This window comes from Phalangium opilio, unplaced genomic scaffold (assembly GCF_054372755.1).
Source record: "Phalangium opilio isolate 3A_F unplaced genomic scaffold, DU_Popi_V2 ptg001170l_1, whole genome shotgun sequence".
NCBI classification, from domain to species: Eukaryota; Metazoa; Arthropoda; class Arachnida; order Opiliones; family Phalangiidae; genus Phalangium; species Phalangium opilio.
This window is the reverse complement of record NW_028324255.1, coordinates 3948436-3959322: the sequence shown is the minus strand read 5'-3', so window position 1 is coordinate 3959322 and position 10887 is coordinate 3948436. Positions and strand designations below refer to the sequence as shown.

General features: G+C 41.8%; 2 non-coding genes across 2 annotated transcripts; both read right to left on the bottom strand.

Annotated features, from left to right (window-relative positions):
- Positions 1-680: 680 nt before the first annotated feature.
- TRNAN-AUU (transfer RNA asparagine (anticodon AUU)) lies at positions 681-753 on the bottom strand. Its single transcript has one exon. It is a non-coding gene; the product is annotated as a tRNA-Asn (tRNA).
- A 221-nt stretch (positions 754-974) lies between these two features.
- On the bottom strand, positions 975-1047 carry TRNAN-AUU (transfer RNA asparagine (anticodon AUU)). Its single transcript has one exon. It is a non-coding gene; the product is annotated as a tRNA-Asn (tRNA).
- Positions 1048-10887: the final 9840 nt, after the last annotated feature.

The window sequence follows — 10887 nt, the reverse complement described above, 5'->3', positions numbered from 1 at the left end:
ACATTGAGCCACGGAAGCTCAGAAATTAAATGGTTGTCAGGTATGGTGGAAAAACACTGACTTTTTACGTTACATCTGAGACCTCACAACACCGCTCCCGGGTGGGCTCGAAACACCAACCTTTCGGTTAACAGCTGAACGCGATAACCATTGCGCAACGGAAGCCCAAAAATTAAATGGTCTTCAGTAATTGTGGAAAAACTTTGACTTTTTACGTTACTTATAAAACTTAACACCAACGTTCCCGGATGGGCTGGAACCACCAACCTTTCGGTAAACAGGTGAACGCGATAACCATTGCGCCCCGGAAGCCCAAAAATTAAATGGACGTCAGGTATTGTGGAAAAACTTTGACTTTTTACGTCACATCTTAGACCTCACAACACCGCTCCCGGGTGGGCTCGAACCACCAACCCCTCGGTTAAAAGCTGAACGCGATAACCATTGCGCAACGGAAGCCCAAAAATTAAATGGACATCAGGTATTGTGGAAAAACTTTGACATTTTACGTCACGTCTGAGACCTCACAACACCGCTCCCGGATGGGCTCGAACCACCAACCTTTCGGTTAACAGCCGAACGCGCTAGCCATTGCGCCCCGAAAGCCCAAAAATTAAATGGACGTCAGGTATTGTGGAACAACTTTGACTTTTTACGTCACATCTGAGACCTCACAACACCGCTCCCGGAGGGGCTCGAACCACAAACCTTTCGGTTAATAGCCAAACGCGCTAACCATTGCGCCACGGAAGCCCAAAAATTAAATGGTCGTCAGGTATTGTGCAAAAACACTGACTTTTTACGTTATATCTGAGGCCTCACAACACCCATCCCGGGTGGGCTCGAACCACAAACCTTTCGGTTAACAGCTGAACGCGATAACCATTGCGCAACGGAAGCCCAAAAATTAAATGGACGTCAGGTATTGTGGAAAAGCTTTGACATTTTACGTCACGTCTGAGACCTCACAACACCCCTCCCGGGTGGGCTCGAACCACAAACCTTTCGGTTAATAGCCGAACGCGCTAACCATTGCGCCACGGAAGCCCAAAAATTAAACGTTCGTCAGGTATTGTGGAAAAAAATGACTTTTTACGTTACATCTGAGACCTCACAACAACGCTCTTGGATGGGCTTGAACCACCAAACTATCGGTTAAAAGCCGAACGCGCTAACCATTGAGCCACGGAAGCTCTGAAATTCAATGGTCGTCAGGTATTGTGGAAAAACTTTGACTTTTAACGTAACATCTTTAATCTCACAGCACCGCTCCTGGGTGGGCTCGAACCACCAACCTTTCGGTTAACAGCTGAACGCGCTAACCATTGCGCCACGGAAGCCCAAAAGTTAGATGATCGTCAGGCATTGTGGAAAAACACCGACTTTTTACGTTACATCTGAGACCTCACAACACCGCTCCCGGATGGGCTCGAACCACCAACCTTTCGGTTAACAGCTGAACACGCTAACCATTGCGCCATGGAAGCCCTAAAATTAAGCGTTCGTCAGGTATTGTGGATAAACACTGACTTTTTACGTTACATTTGAGACCTCACAACAACGCTATTAGATGGGCTTGAACCACCAAACTATCGGTTAAAAGCCGAACGCGCTAACCATTGAGCCACGGGAGCTCTGAAATTAAATGGTCGTCAGGTATTGTGGAAAAACTTTGACTTTTACGTAACATCTGAAACCTCACAGCACCGCTCCCGGGTGGGCTCGAACCACCAACATTTCGGTTAACAGCTGAACGTGCTAACCATTGCGCCACGGAAGCCCAAAAATTAGATGATCGTCATTCATTGTGGAAAAACACCGACTTTTTCGTTACATCTGAGACCTCACAACACCGCTCCCGGATGGGCTCGAACCACCAACCTTTTGGTTAACAGCTGAACGCGATAACCATTGCGCAACGGAAGCCCAAATATTAAATGTTCGTCTGGTATTGTGGAAAAACCCTGACTTTTTACGTTACATCTGAGACCTCACAACACCGCTCCCGGATGGGCTCGAACTAACAACCTTTCGGTTAACAGCCGAACGCGCTAACCATTGCACCACGGAAGCCCAAAAATTAAATGGTCGTCAAATATTGTTGAAAAACTTTGGCTTTTTACGTTACATTTGATATCTCACAACACCGTTCCCCGGTGGGCTCGAACCACCAACTTTTCGGTTAACAGCCGAACGCGCTAACCATTGAGCCACGGAAGCTCAGAAATTAAATGGTTGTCAGGTATTGTGGAAAACTTACGACTTTTGACGCTACATCTGAGACCCCACAACATCTCTCCCGGGTGGGCTCGAACCACCAACCTTTCGGTTAACAGCTGAACGCACTAACCATTGCGCCACGGAAGCCCAAAAATTAAACGTTCGTCAGGTATTGTGGGAAAACTTTGAATTTTTACGTCACATCTTAGACCTTACAACACCGCTCCCGGGTGGGCTCGAACCACCAACCCCTCGGTTAAAAGCTGAACGCGATAACCATTGCGCAACGGAAGCCCAAAAATTAAATGGACATCAGGTATTGTGGAAAAACTTTGACATTTTACGTCACGTCTGAGACCTCACAACACCGCTCCCGGATGGGCTCGAACCACCAACCTTTCGGTTAACAGCCGAACGCGCTAACCATTATTATGTGGCAGCCGCCCCACTAACAGTGCAGACAGACCACAAGCCGCTGCTTGCCATTATCCGGAAGCCGTTCCATCTTCTCTCTCCAAGGCTCCAGCGCCTAACATTGCGGTTGGCGCGGTATGACCCGACATTAATTTATGTTCCTGGTACCAAGCTTTTCATCGCTGACGCCCTCTCGAGAGTACCACAACCCAACTGCACAATGACAACGGACTTTTTGGAAGGTCCCGCTGCAACAATATATACTCTGACCACTCTTTCCGATGACCGACTCCGCAAGTTCCAACACGCAACAAATCAAGATCCTGACCTGCAACAGATTCAAAGCTACGTGGAAAATGGCTGGCCCTTGCATCACAAGTCAATCCGTCTTCCTGGCGTAAGGGCATTCTGGGCACTACAGGAGGAAATACACTCACAGAACGGACTCCTATACAGAGGCGATCGTCTGTTGGTTCCGGCAATATTACAAGGAGACACTATGAAGCAGATACACGCCATACATCAAGGTGTTACAGCTTGTCTCGCAAAAGCCAAAATGAATGTATACTGGCCGACAATGACTGCCGACATTACCAGATTTATAGCAAATTGCCCCGTTTGCAAGGAAAGAGAACGCGCAAACACTGCGATGCCTTTACATCCCTTGACAATTCCACCACATCCATGGCACACGGTCTCGTCTGATCTGTTCAAATTCCGCTCTAAAAACTATATTCTTCTGATTGACCACTTTTCGAAATATGTAGAAGCCCAAGAATTGACAACTACGAATGCTGAAGCTGTCATCAAGTTCCTAACACCAAATTTTGCCCGCCATGGCATTCCAAGACGTTTTCAGTCGGAAAATGGACCACCCTACTCCTCATACATGTTTACGAAATTTCTCGAAAAATGGGGCGTGGAACAAATCACATCGAGTCCTTATCACCCGCAAAGTAATGGATTAGCAGAGCGCATGGTCCAAACGCTAAAGAGCTACCTAGCTAAATCGCAACCTGAAGGCAAAGACCTCAATCAAATCTTGCTAGAATACCGGACGACTCCATTGGAAAATCTTCTCACACCTGCAGAAATGCTAATGGGGAGAAAACTTCGTAGTCCCATCACAATGAATGACGCATCACTCAACCCGAATTTTCCGACACAAGAAATCATATCTGGACTACAACACAGACAGTTCACCATGCAAAGACATGCTGACACAAAACCGCATAGAAATCTACGTCCACTCGAGATAGGGGAGAAAGTCTGGTACTTCGTGGGAACACGTTCTTAGAAACCAGCAATAATACTCCAAAAAGCTACCTCCCCAGATTCCTACATCATAGAAACGGAACAAAATCAAATTTTCCGGCGATCAAGAATTCACCTTCGCCCTCAAATTCAACGAAAACCCGACAATCAAAATAAGCCAGAAATTCCGAGAAGGATTAACGCACAAAGATTTCAAAACAACTCATGTGCTAACCTCCTTGAAGAAGCTTTCAACAAAATCCCTAAAGTGGCTCATTATGCGTACAAACCTGTCGCTGTGACAGAGACGACGTCTCCGAGATCTTCCAGTGCATTGACAGATCACTCCCAGCGATCATCTATCCTACATAATCTTCCTGATATCCATGAATTAGATGCTAACCACCCTTTAGAATCACACATCGTGAACCCATCAAGACAATCCCTGCAAGAGACGTCAACACGTGATGAAACCGGGCCAAGGATGATCCCACAACAAACTGCTCTAATAAAATCTCGACCACCAACCGTACCACCTTTCCCACAAACAATTGTCAAGACACCCACTTCATCGTATGGACGACCATTGAAAACCCCGGCGTGGTTCTCACCTGCATAGACCGTATAAAAAAAAAAAAAGCTTGTTGTATAATGTAAAAAACTATGTTAGTTAAAAAAATATTTTATCTATTGGCATAAGATAAAACAAGAGTGAAACCGAGTCTTCCTTATCGGTAGATATATTTCAAGGAAGCACTTCTCTTAAGATCAGCTACCATGTAACAACGCGTACTTTTTATCGTGACAAATAAATCTTTTATTATGCACAAACGTTTATTAAGATAATCAAATAGAAAACTACAACAATTATAAAAAAAACTTCGCGGTTTCGAACCTGTGGCCTTCCGGGAGTGAGGCGGATGCGATAACCGCAACACTAAAGATATGTTATTATTTTTAATCGAAAGAACAGGGTCAAGTAATTAAGCAATACGTGAACAAACAAACCCCTCCATAGAAAATGCATTAGACTATACTTTGCAGGCTCGTACCTCTGTTTCTACTGTAGATACGGGGATGTCCTTTGAGTATGTTATAGTCCAATTTTTCCCCCATCTAACCATACTAAAAACATTGAGCTACGACAAACAGGGGCCGAGTAATTAAGCTAAACGTAAACAAACAACCCCTCCATAGGAAATGCATTAGACTATACTTTGCAGGCCCATAACTCTGTGTCTACTAGAGACACGGGGATGTCCTTAGGATATGATATAGTCCATTTTGTCCCTCATCTAACCATACTAAAAACTTTGGGCTAAGAGAAACAGGGGCCGAGTAATTAAGCTAAACGTAAACAAACAACCAGTCCATAGCAAATGCATTAGACTATACTTTGCAGGCCCATAACTCTGTGTCTACTTGAGATACGGGGATGTCCTTAGGATATGTTATAGTCCAAATTGTCCCCCATCTAACCATACTAAAAACATTGAGCTAGGACAAACAGGGTTCGAGATATTAAGCAAAATGTTCGTCAACTTTGGTATCGTCTCACTTATTTTTATTATGTTACTTATGATTTTTGCACTAAACTTTGGAGGCTCATAACTCTTGTTCTACAAGAGATACTGGGATCTCCTTTGGATATGTTATAGTACTCTTTGCTCCCCATACAAGGATACTTTAAACTTGAGGCTACCTCAATATCGTCGTCAACTTATTTTTTGTCTCACTTATTGTTAGAAGGTTACTTTTGATTTTTGAAAATAAACTTTGCAGGCTCGTAACTCTGTTTCTACTGGAGATACGGGGATGTCCTTTGAGTATGTTATAGACCAATTTGTCCCTCATCTAGCCATACTAAGAATTAGGGCTACGACAAACAGTAGTCGAGTAATTAAGCTAATCGTAAACAAACAAACCCCTCCATAGGAAATACATTAGACTAAATTCTGGAGGCTCGTAACTCTGGTTCTACCAGAGATACGGGGATGTAAATAATGTGACCTTGACACAAATGTTCAGATAATTATAAAAAAAACTTCGCGGTTTCGAACCTGTGGCCTTCCGGGAGTGAGGCGGATGCGATAACCGCTACACTAAAGATATGTTATTATTTTTAATCGAAAGAACAGGGTCAAGTAATTAAGCAATACATTAACAAACAAACCCCTCAATAAAAAATGCATTAGACCATACTTTGCAGGCCCATAACTCTGTGTCTACTAGAGATACCGGGATGTCGTTAGGATATGTTATAGTCCAATTTGTCCCCCATCTAACCATACTAAAAACATTGAGCTACGACAAACAGGGGCCGAGTAATTAAGCTAAACGTAAACAAACAACCCCTCCATAGGAAATGCATTAGACTATACTTTGCAGGCTCGTAACTCTGTTTCTACTCGAGATACGGGGATGTCCTTTGAGTATGTTTTATTCCAATTTGTCCCCCATCTAACCATACTAAAAACATTGAGCTACGACAAACAGGGGCCGAGATATTAAGCAAAATGTTCGTCAACTTTGGTATCGTCTCACTTATTTTTATTATGTTACTTATGATTTTTGCACTAAACTTTGGAGGCTCATAACTCTTGTTCTACAAGAGATACTGGGATCTCCTTTGGATATGTCATAGTACTCTTTGCTCCCCATACAAGGATACTTTAAACTTGAGGCTACCTGAATATCGTCGTCAACTTATTTTTTGTCTCACTTATTGTTAGAAGGTTACTTTTGATTTTTGAAAATAAACTTTGCAGGCTCGTAACTCTGTTTCTACTGGAGATACGGGGATGTCCTTTGAGTATGTTATAGACCAATTTGTCCCCCATCTAGCCATACTAAGAATTAGGGCTACGACAAACAGTAGTCGAGTAATTAAGCTAATCGTAAACAAACAAACCCCTCCATAGGAAATACATTAGACTAAATTCTGGAGGCTCGTAACTCTGGTTCTACCAGAGATACGGGGATGTAAATAATGAGACCTTGACACAAATGTTCGGATAATTATAAAGGTCTTTGCATGTTCCAAGCAAAAAAAAAAAAAAATTCGCGGTTTCGAACCTGTGGCCTTGCGGGAGTGAGGCGGATGCGATAACCGCTACACTAAAGATATGTTATTATTTTTAATCGAAAGAACAGGTTCAAGTAATTAAGCAATACGTGAACAAACAAACCCCTCCATAGAAAATGCATTAGACTATACTTTGCAGGCCCATAACTCTGTGTCTACTAGAGATACCGGGATGTCCTTAGGATATGTTTTAGTCCAATTTGTCCCCCATCTAACCATACTAAAAACATTGAGCTACGACAAACAGGGGCCGAGTAATTAAGCTAAACGTAAACAAACAACCCCTCCATAGGAAATGCATTAGACTATACTTTGCAGGCCCATAACTCTGTGTCTACTAGAGACACGGGGATGTCCTTAGGATATGATATAGTCCATTTTGTCCCTCATCTAACCATACTAAAAACTTTGGGCTAAGAGAAACAGGGGCCGAGTAATTAAGCTAAACGTAAACAAACAACCCGTCCATAGCAAATGCATTAGACTATACTTTGCAGGCCCATAACTCTGTGTCTACTTGAGATACGGGGATGTCCTTAGGATATGTTATAGTCCAAATTGTCCCCCATCTAACCATACTAAAAACATTGAGCTAGGACAAACAGGGTTCGAGATATTAAGCAAAATGTTCGTCAACTTTGGTATCGACTCACTTATTTTTATTATGTTACTTATGATTTTTGCACTAAACTTTGGAGGCTCATAACTCTTGTTCTACAAGAGATACTGGGATCTCCTTTGGATATGTTATAGTACTCTTTGCTCCCCATACAAGGATACTTTAAACTTGAGGCTACCTCAATATCGTCGTCAACTTATTTTTGGTCTCACTTACTGTTAGAAGGTTACTTTTGATTTTTGAAAATAAACTTTGCAGGCTCGTAACTCTGTTTCTACTGGAGATACGGGGATGTCCTTTGAGTATGTTATAGACGAATTTGTCCCTCATCTAGCCATACTAAGAATTAGGGCTACGACAAACAGTAGTCGAGTAATTAAGCTAATCGTAAACAAACAAACCCCTCCATAGGAAATACATTAGACTAAATTCTGGAGGCTCGTAACTCTGGTTCCACCAGAGATACGGGGATGTAAATAATGTGACCTTGACACAAATGTTCAGATAATTATAAAAAAAACTTCGCGGTTTCGAACCTGTGGCCTTCCGGGAGTGAGGCGGATGCGATAACCGCTACACTAAAGATATGTTATTATTTTTAATCGAAAGAACAGGGTCAAGTAATTAAGCAATACATTAACAAACAAACCCCTCAATAGAAAATGCATTAGACCATACTTTGCAGGCCCATAACTCTGTGTCTACTAGAGATACCGGGATGTCGTTAGGATATGTTATAGTCCAATTTGCCCCCCATCTAACCATACTAAAAACATTGAGCTACGACAAACAGGGGCCGAGTAATTAAGCTAAACGTAAACAAACAACCCCTCCATAGGAAATGCATTAGACTATACTTTGCAGGCTCGTAACTCTGTTTCTACTCGAGATACGGGGATGTCCTTTGAGTATGTTTTATTCCAATTTGTCCCCCATCTAACCATACTAAAAACATTGAGCTACGACAAACAGGGGCCGAGATATTAAGCAAAATGTTCGTCAACTTTGGTATCGTCTCACTTATTTTTATTATGTTACTTATGATTTTTGCACTAAACTTTGGAGGCTCATAACTCTTGTTCTACAAGAGATACTGGGATCTCCTTTGGATATGTCATAGTACTCTTTGCTCCCCATACAAGGATACTTTAAACTTGAGGCTACCTGAATATCGTCGTCAACTTATTTTTTGTCTCACTTATTGTTAGAAGGTTACTTTTGATTTTTGAAAATAAACTTTGCAGGCTCGTAACTCTGTTTCTACTGGAGATACGGGGATGTCCTTTGAGTATGTTATAGACCAATTTGTCCCCCATCTAGCCATACTAAGAATTAGGGCTACGACAAACAGTAGTCGAGTAATTAAGCTAATCGTAAACAAACAAACCCCTCCATAGGAAATACATTAGACTAAATTCTGGAGGCTCGTAACTCTGGTTCTACCAGAGATACGGGGATGTAAATAATGTGACCTTGACACAAATGTTCGGATAATTATAAAGGTCTTTGCATGTTCCAAGCAAAAAAAAAAATTCGCGGTTTCGAACCTGTGGCCTTGCGGGAGTGAGGCGGATGCGATAACCGCTACACTAAAGATATGTTATTATTTTTAATCGAAAGAACAGGTTCAAGTAATTAAGCAATACGTGAACAAACAAACCCCTCCATAGAAAATGCATTAGACTATACTTTGCAGGCTCGTAACTCTGTTTCTACTGGAGATACGGGGATGTCCTTTGAGTATGTTATAGTCCAATTTGTCCCCCATCTAACCATACTAAAAACATTGAGCTACGACAAACAGTAGTCGAGTAATTAAGCTAATCGTAGACAAACAAACCCCTCCATAGGAAATACATTAGACTGAATTCTGGAGGCTCGTAACTCTGGTTCTACCAGAGATACGGGGATGTAAATAATGTGACCTTGACACAAATGTTCGGATAATTATAAAAAAAACTTCGCGGTTTCGAACCTGTGGCCTTCCGGGAGTGAGGCGGATGCGATAACCGCTACACTAAAGATATGTTATTATTTTTAATCGAAAGAACAGGGTCAAGTAATTAAGCAATACGTTAACAAACAAACCCCTCCATAGAAAATGCATTAGACTATACTTTGCAGGCCCATAACTCTGTGTCTACTAGAGATACCGGGATGTCCTTAGGATATGTTATAGTCCAATTTGTCCCCCATCTAACCATAGTAAAAACATTGAGCTACGACAAACAGGGGCCGAGTAATTAAGCTAAACGTAAACAAACAACCTCTCCATAGGAAATGCATTAGACTATATTTTGCAGGCCCATAACTCTGTGTCTACTTGAGATACGGGGATGTCCTTAGGATATGTTATAGTCCAAATTATCCCCCATCTAACCATACTAAAAACATTGAGCTAGGACAAACAGGGTTCGAGATATTAAGCAAAATGTTCGTCAACTTTGGTATCGTCTCACTTATTTTTATTATGTTACTTATGATTTTTGCACTAAACTTTGGAGGCTCATAACTCTTGTTCTACAAGAGATACTGGGATCTCCTTTGGATATGTCATAGTACTCTTTGCTCCCCATACAAGGATACTTTAAACTTGAGGCTACCTGGATATCGTCGTCAACTTATTTTTTGTCTCACTTATTGTTAGAAGGTTACTTTTGATTTTTGAAAATAAACTTTGCAGGCTCGTAACTCTGTTTCTACTGGAGATACGGGGATGTCCTTTGAGTATGTTATAGACCAATTTGTCCTCCATCTAGCCATACTAAGAATTAGGGCTACGACAAACAGTAGTCGAGTAATTAAGCTAATCGTAAACAAACCTACCCCTCCATAGGAAATACATTAGACTAAATTCTGGAGGCTCGTAACTCTGGTTCTACCAGAGATACGGGGATGTAAATAATGTGACCTTGACACGAATGTTCGGATAATTATAAAGGTCTTTGCATGTTCCAAGCAAAAAAACAAAACTTCGCGGTTTCGAACCTGTGGCCTTCCGGGAGTGAGTCGGATGCGATAACCGCTACACTAAAGATATGTTATTATTTTTAATCGAAAGAACAGGGTCAAGTAATTAAGCAATACGTTAACAAACAAACCCCTCCATAGAAAATGCATTAGACTATACTTTGCAGGCCCATAACTCTGTGTCTACTAGAGATACCGGGATGTCCTTAGGATATGTTATAGTCCAATTTGTCCCCCATCTAACCATAGTAAAAACATTGAGCTACGACAAACAGGGGCCGAGTAATTAAGCTAAACGTAAACAAACAACCCGTCCAAAGGAAAT